Below are 17,515 nucleotides of genomic sequence, written 5' to 3'. Positions count from 1 at the left end.
AACACCTACATCCTTGAAAAGCCCTCTAGTTGCTCTTCTTTGTAGGCCAGATATGGCCATTTGGGGTGCTGGCTATTTGGGATTCTGGCTAGATATGAGTTTCCTGATTTTAGTTGTCATCATGAGTCCCCAGAATAGCAGAGGCCAAGTGGCAACACTTAATTGCCAACATCAAGGTGGTCATATCTACCACAGGCACTTACTGGTAATAAGAATGCCTCGGCTGGAAGGATATTTTCCAGTGTCTAATCATTGCGTCAGTAGGAATGAAATAGATGGCAGCCTACTAGATAAATATTTATTAGTAGGCTAATAAATTTATCTACTTATATTTATTCTGGTAACATTGCCTGTAGATATAACTTAAATCAAGATCTTTCAAGTATTCTACATTTTCCCTAGGTTATTCTTGCTATCAAAATTATGTTGTTTAAAAAAAAATTTCACCCTGATCAGGTTCTTTAAATATGTTTATATTTTGTATTTTGTACTTTGAACTTTGACTGGATCTAGTCATTTGACATGATTCCTTGCTGGAAGTAAGACTATAAATTCTTATGATAAATGGACATCTTAAAATCCCTTTAAAACTATGAAAAGGTAAAACTAAAGCACACTTGCGATTATCATGGGCTGTACATGAAACTAGTTGATTTTATTGCTCAGTATCATAACAAATTGCTCAGTATCATAACAAGAAACTGTAGTAGAATAGTCCTTTGTTCAAATTAAATGGATATTTACTGAGTATCTGTGATGCACTCAACACGAAGATGTGTGATATCCAATATATATAAACAATAAAATCCACAGATTCTTCCTTAAGGACTGTACACTGTATTTGGGAAGAACAGTTCTAACCAAAAAAGTACAGTTGTTGCATATATATTGTACATATGCATTATCTGCACACATTACGTATACATAATATAATCATTATATAGTATATATATGCACATTACATATCATTACATACATTAGTGTGTGTGTGTATACTTTTATCTCTGCTATAACCTTGCCCTGTATTAACAAATTACAGAGCAATTTGTTATCTACGGGAGAAAGGAGGGAAATAAAGGTGATAGAAGAATAAAATAAAACAAAAAATCCATAAAAATTATCTTAAATAATATCCATACACTTAGAAACTAAATTGAAAAAAAGTATATAATTAACTTGATAACAGAGATGTATTGTCACTTGCATGATAGTTACTGGAGAATACAGTTAATTAGCTCAACTTCTGTCTGAAATAATAAGAATATTGTGTCATTTACTGTAGTCAGATTTTTGTAGAAAACCATATTGACTGAAGGTAAAAACAATCCCTAAGGTATTTACAACTTTAAGACTCTAACTCTGACTCCATATATATTGTTTCACATTTATCACAGTGTTTAGAATTAAATTAATTTTGTGTTTATCTTCCCAGTCAAATGTTTGTAATGATGGAGACTATATTTCATAAATATTTGCCTGCTGTAGTAGCACTCTGTGTAGTGACTTTCTTTAGACATATTCAGTACATTTCCTACACTTATTGTGTATATTTCTTTGGCAGTGAAATGGATACACTACCAGTCTTTTGGTATTTAAAATTGTGTAAGCTTTTAGTTATTGGAATTAAGATAGCTGAATTTTAAGTATAAAATATTAAAGATAATAGTTACTATTGGACTTCACAGTAAAGTATAAAAAAGAAAACTCAAAACCAAATATGTTATAGCCTGTCATCATGCTACCTTTTTATGGAAGGTTTCCCATCATAGGAGGCTTTTCTTTCTATTTGGGATTTTTAGGTAACAGGAATGAGTATGTGAATATCAACAATCTCTTATATGTAATAAAAAGTATATATAACTTTATAAAAAAATGTTTGAAGTCATTCTTAAACAGCATTGTATGGCTTGAGATTTTCTAGTTTTCAGAAAGAACTCCTCAAGACCTGAGGTTTTCTCTAAAGTAATTCAGTAAAGTGACCAATACCCCTCATTTTAATGGACTGTATCAGACTCTTAGGAATTTTCATTGGAACATTAACTCGTCCTTTTATAGCCCTATTCTCAACTAATAGTTCTTGTCCTCTTTCAAAAAGTCAGCAATTGTGAAAGCATTTTCTTATTAGGAGTTTTCCCCAGTTTTGTGGAGATGATATTTTTAAAGCTACAGCCATTCTTTTAGAGTATTCAGTTTGAGATAGAGCAGAAATATTTTTAGAGTAATTGTTACACATAGCACTCCTGTTAGTAGATGTTTCATAATTTTAAATAGCTGCTTTCCTTGTAATTAATAATTTTACAAATATTGATTTAATATCTGATATATCTTCAGAGTGCTAGATGCTGTCATTATAGAGACAGATTAAAATTAATGTCCTAGAAATACAAAGAAGTGAAAATAGAACACATTGTGAATAAAGAAGTATAGAATATTTGCAGCTGAATCACAGTGAAAACTAACTGCCTGAGAAGTGGGTAAAGTGTCATAGGAGTATATAAAGAAATATCTGAAATATGTCTTGAAAAGTGAGTGAGAATCATGAAGTGTATAAAGAGAAAACCATATTCTGGGCAAAAGGTCAATGTGTAAAATTTCAAAGAAGACTTACAGACCAGTGAGAAACCCTGGGCAAAATTCAATAATAGTGTCATTTGGGAGAAGGGAAACCAGGACATACGATTAAATAAGGTTTTGTTTATTAAGAGAAGATAACAGAATGTTCAGCTGTAAATAACAGAAATTCCCAATTCGAACTTGCTTTAAAAACTGTACATTTCTTGTACTACATAAAAGAAATTCAGTTTCAGAAATAAAAGCATGTCTTCAAGCATCAGTGTCATCATCAGGATGTTTGCAGCATCACTTCCAGACACAACAACAGAGTATATAGAGAGGAAAATACAGAATATTTGTGGTATTCCTCCAAGATAGCTGACATGTGGGAACAATGAATAAAATGTATTTAAAAGATAAACCATATACCTAGTAGTATACAAAAATGAAACTAAAGAGTATCGTTCTAACCCCACTGTGGGAATATATATATAAATAAATATGTATATGAAATAAATAAGTAAATGCGTAATATATAAAGTAGTTGAAAACACAGTCACATCCATAGATAAAGAGGTCTTTTCTGCTTTAGTATCTTTCTTAGCAGTAGAGAATCCACCTTAAGGATTTCTTAGCAGGTCTCCCAATTCATTGGCTATAATTTGATCACATGCCACTAGTAAATCCATTACTGAGAAAAGAATGGGACCACCAGACTGATTGAGATTAATCGGAGAAGATAACCTAAAATTTTGATGGCAGTCACTTTCTCTGGTGGGTCACGAATGAATAGTTAAGTGAAATTGTGTGGTTTGGTTTTGGTTTTGGTTTGCTTTTAAGAAAGGAAGATTGGGAGAGAATTGGATAGGTAACCAACTTGTTCATTATTTAGAACAAAGAAAATTACCCACATGTTTAATGAAGGTAATAGAGTGTTTATTAAATCAATGAGACTCTCTCAGATTTATAGCATCAAATGAGCATAAAATGTATGGGTGCAAGTTTCCAGGGTGGTGTTCTCAGTCAAACTTATGTGGATTAGGAAAGATTAAATACCTCTGTGCTTTTCTTTTCTTTGACATTATGCTGTAAGTTTGAATTTAACAAATGAGAAGCTAGCAGAAGTTCTTGTAGAATGTGATGAATTTTTCTTTTGAGAAGCTAATGACAAAAAGGATAATGGATGATCTAAGACCTCATTGGTTAGAAGAAAAAAAATTTTATTTGAAAAATTGGAATATATCAGGAGGAACATTAAGTAGGGCTTAGTTATAAAGGCGGTAATGGTATTGGAGGTGAGTGGAGGTTTTCTACACATGTCTGGGATAAATATTTATAGGATTTATGAACAATGAAATGTTGAAAGAGGGAGAGAAAAACTTTAAGAATGATGCCCAGATTACACTAGGGCAACCTGAAATAATAGCAATAACAGTGAATAAGGTAAGATATTCAATAGGAAGGGAACATTTTTGATGTACTATTTTGAGTGTATTGAGACATCCTAGAGGCCACCCTCAAGGATAAATGGAAATATGCATCAGAAGCACAGGAAACATGAAATCAAGATCTGTAACTAAAGCAGTTGTGTTTAAAGATATGGGAGATCATCTGGAGAAAGTATATGGAATGGAGATAAATGAGATCCACTGTTGCCTGGCAGATTTTTACAGTTTTGTCTTTTGTCCTTCTGGTATTTGGGAAGATCTTTACAACTTTTCTTTTTTTAAAAAAATCTTTTCTCATGCCAGTGGACACATAAGAGTGACCTCAATGTGTTGGATTCTAGAAATAACATCTTTTCTGGACATTAAGATCTTTGCAGATAAAAGGACCATATAGCAACATTAACAATATTAATTCATACTCTGTGTGAAAACAGTAGTCTCCAAGGTAGATGAATACATCTTTTTTGTTGCAAGAACTCTGACATCCATTTTTTCTGCTTGAATGTTACATATTCCTTGTTCCCATATTCTTAAGAGTTACTCAGTAAATGATTTTACTTTAAATGATGCATTTTGGTTTTGTTTGGAAATTATTCCATTGTGTGATAATGCTACCTATCTATTTTTAAGGACAAACCTCTTCAAAGCTATTGTTTTATTAAGCTTAGAATACAGATATTTTGTGGTTAAAAGTCAAAACACCAAATATTTAGCACCTTGTATTTTGTGATTCCTTTGCCAAATATATATTTGCTAATGCTATAGGATGTTAAAAGTGTTCATCTATGACAAATAATATGTTGGAAACAAAATTTTACAGCAGTTACTTTATAAAAGTTATGCCTAGAAATATATGAAAATAAAATACAAGCAATGTTGTTCTAACCCTAGTGTGAATAAATGTATAAAAGCCATATTAATAAAATCCCATATGTATTAATTTCTTTTATATAATGTATAAAGCACATGGAGTAAAAATATAATCTCTCTTCATAATTTTCTATGTCATTCCTAAATAAAAACAGTTGGATGCAGGTCTAATCTAAAATCCAAAAAAATATAAAAAACTAGCTAAAAATATATAAAAATTATTCAAATGGTCTCAGTAAGGAAAAAAAATTTTGTAAATATTTCTTAGCACTTGACTCATTAACATTTTGGGATTGAGCAGAGACCTAAAGGAAATACAGGAATTAGCTAAAGAAGAGGATATATTGTTATGTTCCAGAGATGACTGTGAAAAAAGATTGTGTGAATGGGGTAGAATGATGAGTTCATGAGCTGAAGTAGGGAAAGCATTTTTGAAATTCATAGAATGGAAGAAGCAGAGAATAAGAGGGGACTATAAAGGGAAGTAGGAGCCAGACCATAATGAAATAGGGCTTTATCATATTAATTGATTATGGCTTTTATTTGAAGAGCACCAGAAAGCCAGTAAAATGGTTTCAGTCAAGTATGGTAAGACATGCATTTGGAAGACATGACCCACTGCATTCCAGAGAAATAATTGGAGAGTCTTTATTTAAAAGGGAACCAGACAGAATGCCTTTGCTGTTGTCCACATAAGTGATGGCATTAGCTTGCATCAGACTGATGGCAGTAGATATGGAGAAAGGAGATAGGTTTTTGAGATACTCCAATCATACAGCTCAACTGTTAGTAATGAATTGTCTCTTGGGAGCGTTGGACATCCAGGTAAAGTGATGACAACTAGGTGTCTGGCTTGTGAAAAGGAATGAATAGTGCCATGCTCTAAGATAGAGAAATGAAACAGAAAAGAGCTAAATTTTGAAGGAACGATTATAAGATTATAAATTTGTTTTGGGCATTTGATTTTAAACTGCCTAGTTCAGCTGCAAAATTGAGCCTCTGAGTTTAGGACAAAGAGACCACCAAAGAAAATTATAGATTCATTTTTCAATACCCACCTACTCAATTAAGGAGTGTTTTTTTTTTGTTTTTTTTTTTTTTTAACTTTGGGATCCTTAGGATTCTTTTCATCTCATTGTTTAATTTCTGTACAATCTCATATACACATAGTTGCAATTATCACAAACATGCAAATGAGTCAAATTTATAGTTCAAGTTAATAGTCTTCTGTCTCATTCTTTATTTCTTTATACAATTTCACACATACATAGCCTCAATAACCACAAACTTGCAAATGACTCATAGAATTATAGTTAAACTTGGGACTGCTCTGTTGATAATGACCTAAATATGTCCAATTGTTTCTTTTTTTTTTTTTTTTTGCGGTACGCGGGCCACTCACTGTTGTGGCCTCTCCCGTTGCGGAGCACAGGCTCCAGACGCGCAGGCTCAGCGGCCACGGCTCACGGGCCCAGCCGCTCCGCGGCATGTAGGATCTTCCTGGACCGGGGCACGAACCCGTGTCCCCTGCATCGGCAGGTGGACTCTCAACCACTGCGCCACCAGGGAAGCCCTCCAATTGTTTCTTGATGTTTGCTTTCAACTGTCTCAAAATCACCAAAAATAAATAAATAAATAAATAGAAAGATAAAATGATTTTGGGAGGGAAAAAGCAACTATTGACATGATAATTTAGAAAACTAAATTATAATAGTAATAGGAGAGTACTTAGCACTTTTTTAATAGAAGAAAAAAAAATGCAAAAGCCAATTACAAATACACAGTAGCAAGGGGGTGTATTCAAAGGTATAAATTTCCTGAGTGAGTTAGAAGGGCATAAAAATGAAAGCAAACATGGAGGGATTAAAGCAGTTTGCTGGGCTCCGGGCCCAGAATTTGTGATTTAGTGTAGCTCTGGGTGAGGCCAAAAATGTGCATTTTTAATAAGTTCAAAGTTGATACAGTTGTTGATGGTACATGGACCACACTTTGCGCATCACTGCTGTGGAGAATGGGGATTAAACTGAGCATAAAATGTAGCAATGTTACTGGGCCCTGCTGTGTGCTAATTTTAAATTGTGTTCATGAGTTTATAGTATTACCAACCTACTCTAATATTTGAGTATTTCCCTAGCAGCCCTTGACTGCTAGGGTGCTTAATCATCAAAAGCATATACATTTTGGGTATAGTTAGGATTAGGATGCAATGAAAAGATAGAGGGAAAGGTGTTCATGAATGGGTAAAAATATTATTAAAATGATAGACTTTAAAATCTTAACTAAAGATTTTAAAATTACTCTGCTTTTAAATTATTCCATGATAGTATAGTGGGTAGACACACAGTTTATTTCTTTTAACACATGTCCATTATCCAGCATGTTCAGAAGATAGTGTCTTAAGTCAGAGATATCAGAGTAGACCCAAGGAGAGTTAATCTTGTAAAAGGCAGGTTTTATATTTTTTCATACTAGACTTACCCATTTTACTCACTTTTTTTCCAAAAATTGCTTCATAAACTGTTTTCAAGCCTATTAGGAGATTATATATTTATTTTATTGACATATCACATCTTCAAAGTTTTTTTTTAATATTTAAGGTTATTATATAATCATTTTTATCTTAAAATAATCAAAATACAAATAGTAAAGTGAACATATTTAAAATTTTCTGTAGCAATATTTAAGGAAAAAATAAAGGAAGAATAGATTTTTTTACCCACAAAGTCTCCTAAAGCCATACTATAATTTGATTATTTGAAAGTTACGTGAATTATTAAATAAATGCCTGTAGTTAATTTGTATGCACTATTCTATTTTTATCTATTGGCAGAATTTTTAAGTTGTTTTTTAGCAGAAAAACATACTTCTGTACTTTTTTAAGAGAGAATTCACTAGAGTCCTTTCTTAGAATTAAGGTAGATCATTTTTCAAAAAAATTATCTTCAAGCAATGGAATAGGAGGCACCAGATTTGGCAAGAGAAAGTTGAGTTCTGCCAGAGCTGTGCCACTTTCATCTATCCTATTCACTGGATTCCACATAAAGTTATTGTACTTGACATAAAAATAGGTTTAGACACTTTAAAACAAAAAATTATACTTTTGAAGCTTCTGAGATTTGAGGATTAGTTTATCACAGCGTAACCTAGCATTATCTATGATATAATGGCGTGATACACCTGATTCTTCTCTAGCTGTAAATTTATAATACTGTCATATTTCCCTCCCTGTACTCTAGTAACCTTCATACAAACTGGAGAATTTACAAATACTGAGTCACCAGTTTCTTTATGGTGTGTTCTTTCCATAGTTGCTTATTCCCACATATTACATGTATTTTTAAAAAGTTTTACTCTTGTAGTGTAAACTTTCTTTCAAAAGTGTGTTTCCCTCCCATTTCCTTAGATCTACCATATCTACTAAAACAAGTTTGTTTTAATGTTATATTAAGATATTCAGTGCAATTTAAGGGAATATTACAAATAATATCTATCTGTTTGGAACTGAGGTAAGGATTCTATGCACAAGATTATAACACTGGAGTCATGCCAATACTATAGCAAATGTGTTTAAGGGTAATAAATCACTACAATGAACTATGGGTGCTTGTTTCTATCAAGTTAAATTATTTTTGCCTTAAGAAGTATTTTACCGTATTATTTCGATCTAAATGAGTATTTTGCCTAAGTATCAGTCACAGTATCTTACTGAAACCCACAAGGTATATAAGCCTAATATTTGCCCTTTTTTTCTTCAATATAAAAAACTTTTTTTAGAATTAGCATTTTCTAAAACTAGAAAACTTGGATCATAAACATTTTGCCCCAAATATCAACATATTAAATAATTTTACTGGATATAAGAGATGATTTATGAGTATAATTTTTATTGTTCAATTTGTATGCACAGGAATATTTATAGGTTATGTGTAAATCATAAGATGACATACTTCCTAAAATGTCATTTTCTTCTTGCAGAGTATATTTTATACCAACATCTCTACATTTGCATACACACACACACACACACACACACACACACACACACATAAATAATAGAAGAGGACGGACCTTTTGGGCATATATAACCACATAAATTAAAGTGAAATCTAGTGATTATATATATTTCAATAAGTTCCTCCTTTTATTTATGGTGACATATATTCAGTACGTTTTTACTTAGTAAGAACAATGGAAAGATAAGTAAAATGTCCATGCTTTTCAATTTTAAGTGACTCTGTCTTGCCGTTTTTGGGGGAAGCATTAACTCTTTGAAGTTATTAGAGTTACATGAATTTCTGTAGTAAAATGAATTTGTAAAGACCAAAGAACAAATAAATTAACTAATGTCACCCTTGTGTTCTGGAAGGTTGTTTCTCTACTTCTCAGAAAATGATATGTGTCAGTGGCAGAATTTGTTTCGGTAAGTTGCAAAATGCTCACATAAATGGTTATCTGGGACAGTGATAGAAAGGCTTTCAAAATTCGAGCTAGAGAATAAAAGTCTAAAGTAATAGAAACATCAGTGAGAAAAGAATTAGTATGTTCTTCATTATTTTTGACCTAGGGACTTTCACATGCATAGTTTCATGTAATCTTTAAAATATTATACGAGGAAAGTTCTTTCACTTCCATTTAGGAAAAAATAATTGAAATGTTATGTATCTCAACCAAGATCACGTGTTAGAAAATAGCAGGGTCAGAATTTGACTGCTTTTTTCAGGTTTCAGTACAATGTTCTTCTAAATGTTCATCCTGATATCTTTTTATTTTATCACTACTGCATGGCCCAAGGCAAGAACTGTTAGCACTGGGTATGCAGCATCAGGGTGTAGCACATAGAATAAGGAAAGAAAATTGGGAGAATCTTAGCATGGATGTTTAACCTAGAAAAGGGCAATCTTGGGTGACTATATACAGCTGTTGAACCTATACCAGAAATCATATGTATATGGATATTTGGAGGACCTGGAGACTGTTCAGGGTAGTCTGTGATCCAGATTAATTAATTGATGAGTAAAGCATGGCTCTTAGTGCAAATCACATCATTTTTTAAAGTTTATATATATATTTTCCATTCTTATCCATACCTGCTTGTCTATACCTGATTAGTCAATAGAGCTTTTGACCATCTAGTCTAAGCCTCAGTGATTTTGTGTAATGCTGGAGACATAAAGCCATTATTATCTGTTGAGGGGAATAATTCTTTAATTCATATATTTCAGTTAATCATCATCTCAATTTTTAGAGATACTGATCACCAATAGGCCATTTTTATAGAAACACAGGCATATGTTAAGTGATTTTTAAAAAATTTTTGTAGGAATAAATAGACAAAAGTACATCTTTTTTTTTCCAAAAGTGTTTCTTAAATGAGTGATAAAGACTTCAGAATATAAAATGGACATATAAGACGGAAAAAAGAAATACAGTATTTATATCAAGAATAGCATATCACCATAATGGCATATGACCAAATTTATTAATATTAATTATTTACATTTTCTTTATTCCTAGTCACATTTCACTCAATTTCATTCATATAAATTTTACCACAAAAGATAAAAATATCTAAAGAAATAGTCACCTCTAAATAATATGAATGCTACAGTAATTTAAAAAACATCAGAATTAACATGGATAATTGGAAGGATCTAGAAGTAGGTTAGTGATAGACGTGATAATGCAGATAAAGGAAAACTTCTAATGATAGACTCTAAGCTGTGTTTATTTGAGTACCCATTGAAAAATTCTTTCAATTTGTCCATATATTGAAAATTTTCATAAAGAAAGTTTGAAAATGAAAGAGTACCCGTGATAGGGATGGTTTATCCCTCTTTTACTTAAAAATTTTTTCTTCCAGTTTTATTGAGCTATAATTGGTATACAGCATAATGATTTGACCTATATACATCATGAATTGATTATCACAGTAAGTTTAGTGATTATCCATCATCTCATATAGATACAAATTAAAGAAAAAGAAAGAAAATTTCTTTCCTTGTGATGAGAGTTCTTAGGATTTACTGTGTTAACAACTTCCACGTATAATATATAGCCATGTTTATTATGTTTATCATGTGGTACATTACATCCCTAGTACTTATTTATCTTATAACTTGAAGTTTGTACCTTTTGACTGCCTTTGTTGAATTCCTTCCCCCACCCCCTGCCTCTGGCAACCAAAAATCTTATTTCTTTTTTAATGAGTGTTTTTTTAAAAAATAATGATTTATTTATTTATTTAAAAATTTCAGCTGCTTTGGGCCTTTGTTGCTGCATGTAGGCTTTCTCTAGTTGCGGCGAGTGGGGGCTACTCTGTTGCAGTGAGCGGGCCTCTCATTGTGGTGACTTCTCTTGTTGTGGAGCACGGGCTCTAGGCATGCGGGTTTCAGTAGTTGCAGCACGTGGGCTCAGTAGTTGTGGCTTGTGGGCTCTAGAGCGCAGGCTCAGTAGCTGTGGCACATGGGCTTAGTTGCTCCGTGGCATGTGGGATCCTCCTGGACCAGGGATTGAACCCTTGACCCCTGCCTTGGCAGGTGGATTCTTAATCACTGTGCCACCAGGGAAGTCCTGTTTGTTAGTTTTTGAAGTATAATTGACCTACAATACTTTGTTAGCTCCTGTTCAGCAACATAGTGATTCAGTATTTCTGTACATTTCAAAATGATCACCACGATAAGTCTAGTTATGATGTGTCACCATGCAAAGATATTATGTAGTTATTGACTATATTCCCCACACTGTACTTTTCGTATCTGTGACTCATTTTTTTTTGCGACTAGAAGTTTGTACCTCTTAATGTCTGAACTATTTCATTCCTCCCTCCACCCCCTCCCCTCTGGAAACCACCTGTTCGGTCTCTATATCCATAACTTTGTTTCTGTTTTATTATATAGTTCATTTGTTTAGTTTTTTGGATTACACATGTAAGCGATATCATATGATATTTGTCTTTCTCTGTCTGAATTATTTCACTTAGTGTAATACCCTCTAGGTCTTTCCATGTTGAAGCAAATGAAAAGATTTAATTCTTTTTTATGGCTGAGTAATATTCTGGTATATATGTGTGTGTATACACACACACACACACACACACACACACACACACACACACACATGCACCTTTCATCTTTATCCATTCATCTACTAGATTGCTTCCTTATCTTGGCTCTTGTAGATAATGCTGCAATGAACATAGGGATACATTATCTCTTCTAATTAGGGTTTTCATTTTCTTCAGATAAATACCCAGGATTGAAATTGCTGGATTATATGGTAGTTCTGTTTTTAATTTTTGAGGAATCTACATAATATTTTACATTATGCTACATAATGTATTTACATTTACTTGGCTGCACCAGTTTACATTCCCACCGGCAGTGCATGAGGGTTCTATTTTATCCTCTTGCTCACCAATACTTGCTATTTGTTGTCTTTTTAATAATAGCCATTATAACAGGTGTGAGGTGATATTTCATTATAGTTTAGATTTGTATTTCTCTGATGATTCGTGATGTTGAGCACCTTTTCATATGCCTGTTGGCCATCTATATGTCTTCTTTAAAAAAATGTCTGTTAAGTTCTTCCACCCATTTTTTAATCAGGTGGTTTGTTTTTTTTTGATGTTGAGTTGTATGAGTTCTTTGCATATTTTGGATATTAACCCCTTATTGATTATAACATTTATAAATATCTTCTCCCATTCAAAAGGTGTCATTGCGTTTTATTGATAGTTTCCCTCACCGTGTGAAAGCTTTTTTATTTTGATGTAGGCCTATTTTGTAATTTTTGCTTTTCTTTCCCTTGCCTGAGGAGATTTATATAAAAGATTTCTAAGACTGATGCCAAAGAGCTTACTGCCTACGTTTTCTTCTAGAAGTGTTTTATCCCTTTTAAAAAGTATATTCTTGAAAGCATGGAAAAAGAAATACATAAATTATAAAATCATGCCTAAAAGAGGAATGAGGATTATACTTTACTCTTATAAAATATTCTTAGAGGAATTGCCTATTGTGCTTACAGTCTATTTGGTATAGAAGGTAAAGTATTTGAAATCATCCTCAATTAATATTGCATAAATCCAACAAAAACTTAACAAATCAGGAATTAAAACTTATTTATAAGTAATTACAAAACTGGGCATAAAGTTTACTAATTTGCTTCCTGGAGACCCAGTGGAAGTGCAGTAGTTTCTTAAAAATACAGGTGTCATTGTGAAAGACTACCACAGTGTTGCAGAAATATTTCTTTCTTTCTTTCTCTTTTTTTGTGAAACAGAAGTGATCCAACCAGTATTTGAAACATCAAACAAAACAATGATTATAGTAGAAATAAGATGAACAAATGGAAAATATCATAAGATATTTCTACATATTAAAGTTAAAATCTCATTTTTACAGAAATCCACAAGGGGAGAAAACTATAAAAAAGTTATAGGCTATTTTTACTTTCTGCAAATAGCTTACAATTTAATCAGTTCTGTATACTATTACATAAAATTTTAATAATGGTGTATTCCCAACTTCCCCAAAGCTGGAACGATAACACACACACAAATATAAATATACATATACACATATGTATGTACATATATATATATATATATATATACAGTTTTGACTTCTACTTACTAGTCTTGTGACCTAAAAAAATGTACTCTTGCTTTCTTAGCCTCAATTTCTTAATAGAGTTGTCATTTTCTTATTTTATTCATTAATTCAGTTTATACCTATATTACAATGAAAAGTACAGCCACATTTCATACTTTCATGATTATTTATTGTCCACATCCAGGGGTTGGTTGTGATCCTTCCCAGAGAAGCTGGATGAGCACTTCCTTCTTGTTCTCACTGCATCTTGCTCCAAACAAAACTAACTCACCAGTATCTATGGAAGGAGCTGGTTCATATCTAGTGCCCTAACTTTTACAGCTGCCACCTAGGGTATGGGTCCCCATATTACAAAGCTCTGATAGCCAACAAAGCTTTCATTCATGAGATCACTGGGGGTATAGCAAACAGCAGCAGTTTTTAAACAGGAGCAGAGGAGCACCCTCCCTGTAGTGATAAACAAATATCAGAGTAGAAATAAATGAATTTAAAACTAAAAGGACAATAGAAAAGATCAGTGAAACTAACAGTTTTTTGAAAATGTAAACAAAATTGACAAGTCTTATGCTAGATAAACTAATAAAACAAGAGAGTGATCCAAATTAATAAAATCAGAAATGGAAGAGGAGACATTATAACTAATAACACAGAAATACTTACAACCATATCAAAGTCCTATAAACAGTTATACACCAACAAATTTGATAACTCAGAATAAAGGTATAAATTCCTAAAACTATTCCTAACAAGACTGAATCATGAAGAAGTAGAAAATCTCAACATATGAATTATGAATAAGCTAATTGAATCAGAACTCAAAAACTTCCAAATAAAGAAAAGTCCAAGAGCAGATAGCTTCACTGATGAATTCTACCAAATATTTAAAGAGGAATTTGCCAGTTCTTCTCAAACTCTTGAAAAAATTGAAGAGGAGGAAATGCTTCCAAACTCATTTTACAAGGCCAGTATTACTGTCATTCCAAAGTCAGAGAAGGACAATACATGAAAAGAAAATTTCAGGCCAATATCCCTAATGAAGAAATACCCAACAAAATATTAACAAACCATATTCGACAGCACAATGAAGGGATCATATGATATGATGAAGTGGGGCTTATTCAAGGAATGTAAAGATGGTTCAACATCAACAAATCAGTAAGTATGATAAACCACATTAACAAAGTGAAGAATAAAAATCCTATAATGATCTCAGTAGATGGAGAAAAGGCATTTGACAAATTTCAACATCTTTTCATGATAAAGCTTTTCAACCACAAAAATAAATAAATAAATTTGTTGGCTCATCTATCTGTCAAAAAATTTTCTCAGAAAACTGTGTATAGAAAGAAAGTACATCAACATAATAAAGGCATAATATGACAAATCCACAGCTAAAATCATAGTCAGTGGTAAAAAACTGAAAACTTTTCTTCTAAGATCAGGAACAAGACAAGGATGCCCATTCTTGACATTTTTATTCAACATAGTACTAAAAGTTTTAAACACAGCAAGTAGTCAAGAAGAAAAGGTATAAAAGACATCAAAACCAAAAAGAAATAAACATGTCTTTTTGTAGATGTCAATTATATAGAGAAGTCCCTAAAAACTCCATGAAAAAAGTGTTAGAACTAATAAAGAATTCAGTTAAGTTGCAGGATTTAAAAATCAATAAACCAAAATCACTTGCATTTCTATACACTAACAATGAACTATCATAAAGAGAAAATAAGAAAAAGTTCCACTTAGCATCAAAAAAGAATAATATACATAGGAGTATATTTAATCACTGAGGTGACAGAACTGTAGACAGAAAAGTATAAAATATTGATGAAATAAATTGAAAAAGACAAAAATAAATGGAAAGACATTGTGTTCATGAATTGGAAATATTAATATTGATAAAATGTCAGTAATCTCCAAAGTGATCTACAGATTCAGTGCAGTGCATATCAAAATTCTAGTGGCATTTTAAACAGAAATTTGAAAAGAAGTCTTAAAATTCACGTAGGTCCACAAAAGACCTCAAATAGCCAAGGTAATTTTGAGAAAGAACAACAAAGCTGTGAACATCACACACTTGATTTCAAGCTGTATTCTAAAGGTACGGTAATCAAAAACACTTGGCCTAAAAACACATATATAGATCGATGGAACAGAAGAGGACCCGAAAATAAATCCATGCCTATATGTTCAATTAATTTTCAACAAAGGAGTCAAAAGAATACAATATGGAAAAGGCAGACTCTTTTACAAATCGTGTTTGGAAAACAGCTATGTATAAAACAATCAGACTGGATCCCAATCTTACACCGTACACAAAAGTCAACTCAAAATGGTTTGAAGACTTGAGCCTATGACCCACAACCATAATTTTTTAGAAGAATATAGGGGTAAGCCTCTTGACAATGGCCTTAGCAGTTATTTTTTGATTTGACAATGAAAACAAAGGCAACAAAAGCAACAAACAAGCAAGTGGAACTATATCAAATTGAAACGTTTCTGTACATCAAAGGTAACCATCAACACAAAGAAAAGGCAACCTATGGAATGGGGGAAAACATTTGTAAACCACATGTCTGATAAGAGGTTATTATCCAAAATATACAAGTAACTTCATAGGAAATAACCCAGTTAAAAATAGGCAAAGAACCTGAATAAAAACTTTTCCAAGTAACACATACAAATGGACAACATGTACATTAAAAGTTGCTAGATGTCTCTAATCGTCATGAAAAAGCATATTAAAACCACAGTGAGATAGCACTTCCCACTTGTTAGGTTGTCTATTATTAAAAAGACAAGAGAAAGCAAGTGCTGGCAAGAATGTAGAGAAAAGGAACCTCTTGAGCACTGTTGATGGGAATGTAAACTGGTATAGCCACTTTGGAAAGCATCATTGGCATTTCCTAAAGAAATTAAAAATAGAACTGCCATATGATCCAGTAATCCCAGTTCTGGGAATATATCCACAGGAAATAAAAATAGGACATCAAAGATATATATGCACTCCCATGTTTATTGCAGCATTACATCATTATTCACAATAGCCAATCTCAAGAAACAGCCTAAGTGTCCATCAATGGATCAGTGGATAAGAATACACGATATATCACATATATATCTTGTATATATGTGAATATATATATACACACACATATTCCATATATTATTAAGCCTTAAAAAGAAGGAAATCCTGCCATTTGTGATGGCATAGATGAACCTGGAAGGCATTATGCTAAGTGAAATATGATAAACAGGTAAAGACAAATACTTTCATGGTATTAATTATACATGGAACCAAAAAAAGACTCCTATGAAGAGTGGAATGGTGGTTGACAGGTCTGGAAGATGTGAAAAATAGGTAGAGGCTGTTAACAGGGTACAAACTTTCAGTTGTAAGATGAATAAGGTCTGACGATCTAATGTATAACCTTATGACTGTAGTTAATAATACTGTATTGTATAATTGAAACTTGCTATGCGAATAGAATTTAGTGTTCTCACATTAAAAAAAAGGAGGCAAATACATGAAGTGATGGATGTGTTTATTAACTTGGTGGTGGGAATCCTTTCACAGTGCATACATAAATCATCATGTTGAACACTAAGTATCTTAAAATTTTACTTGTCATTTGTAACTCAGTAAAGCTGGAATAAAAAGATTATATATTGTCAATTTGTTATCACAGTCACTGTCACATAGTAAGACCTCATGGTTTTACTTAATAATTAACTCCTTTTAACAAAATAGTATAAGCAGAAGCTTCAAAGTTTACAGTTTTTTTTAAAGACTATAAAACATGTTATATTAAATGTTAAAAATATGTTTGAAACTGGTAAGGGTCAGAGCATATGTTTTTAAAAACTCCAATGGAAATCTCCCTTTCTTATAAGAAAAGAATAATTCTGCAATGTTAAGGATATGAATTATTTATTGGGATTAAACCTTGAAATTAAATAAATAAACATGAATAGGAAGCTGGAGATGAATCAATTATATACATAATTAAGTAAAAAAATAATTTTAGATTACTT

The sequence above is a fragment of the Tursiops truncatus genome, chromosome 3, assembly GCF_011762595.2.
Source record: "Tursiops truncatus isolate mTurTru1 chromosome 3, mTurTru1.mat.Y, whole genome shotgun sequence".
Classification (NCBI taxonomy): Eukaryota; Metazoa; Chordata; class Mammalia; order Artiodactyla; family Delphinidae; genus Tursiops; species Tursiops truncatus.
This window is presented reverse-complemented; position numbering follows the sequence as displayed.